Here is a 1,356-nt window from a genome sequence, read left to right as displayed (position 1 = left end):
CAGAGCAGTTACCTTTTTTAAAATGCTCTTATTGCCTGGTTGGCATTTCTGGTTTTAGCAGGTAATTTTTAATTTATCTTCAATTTGCATCTACTAGTTTTAAAAGTTTAAGTTTAAAACCTCTGTTTTCAGAGCACCAGGCTAAAATAATACATGTGACTGGAGCCCTTTTTTCAGGTGTAAGAGCTTAGGGCTGAAAACCTTAGAAATTAAAATGTAGGAAGACACAGGTAAGAGATCTTTGTGCTGTGTGATTGCTTTGCTGTTCTGGGGTCCACTACTCTGTAAGCAAGCAGATTGTTTGATCTCTGCCTGTTCCATTCCTTAATTACTCACTCTTAAATCAAAGTCAATTTTCACACTGTCTTTGGTGAAATAGCCACTGATAGACTGTTGGCTTGTAGTTTTGTTGACGTGCATTTTTAAAAGCCACCTGAGACTGTAGCACAACAGGTAAAATACACAGCTGCTTGACTTGAGAAAAGTAAATTATTATGATGCTGGTACTCAAGTTTTATTTCTACAAGTATCAGGAATAATTCAGAATGTAAGACTAATGGGTGAAAAGATGAAGTAAATAGGAATAGAACAACTTTCATTACTAATCTTTTTAAGACCAGCTGCTTAAATTTTCAGTCAATATATAAAGGCTGGATATAGTTGGTTTGTAAGCCACAAACAGGAATAAAAACAACAAAAATCTCCCCACGGCAAACAAATTGTTTATAACCAGGTTTTTAAGTTTTTTGCAATTTTCAATTTTTAGTAAAAATCCCCCCTTAAAATTACTTAGGAAAACTGATGCTATTCACAGCTCTATTCCACGTAGGTATACTCCAAACAAATTTTCATTTTCATTTGCTGGATAGCTGCCACATTGATGTACATTGTGTACTTGATGAAAAATGAAATCAAAATTATTTTGAGTCTGATTAATCATATCTTTAGGATATGATTATTGAAAGAGATATCTAAAAATATATATATTCTCTTCTCAAAATTTCTAGAGTGACAATTACACCAATGCAATGATTCAATTCAAATGCAGAATAAAGTTGCTCCACTATGATTGTAAAAAACTAAATTTCCAAGTTTTTTATTGCTAAGAAAAATGCTAAATTGAAATATGTGATTGTAGTAAAATCAATAGGTTGAAAAACATATTAAATTTTCCTTTCATTTCTGTTAAAATGAAGAAATTACCTAAGGTGATTGTAAGTGGTTTGGTCCAAAATACTCATTACTGTTTACCTTCTGTGAGATAAGAATTAGGAGAAATGCAAAGCAGGCACCAAACTTGAAAGAATATAAAGAAATTTATTAACAGACCTAAAAGAGGGAAAAAGAAAAAAAAAA

The sequence above is a fragment of the Corvus brachyrhynchos genome, unplaced genomic scaffold (genome assembly GCF_000691975.1).
Source record: "Corvus brachyrhynchos isolate BGI_N302 unplaced genomic scaffold, ASM69197v1 scaffold106, whole genome shotgun sequence".
NCBI classification, from domain to species: domain Eukaryota; kingdom Metazoa; phylum Chordata; class Aves; order Passeriformes; family Corvidae; genus Corvus; species Corvus brachyrhynchos.
The sequence above is the reverse complement of the archived record's forward strand: the minus strand, read 5'-3'. Positions refer to the sequence as shown.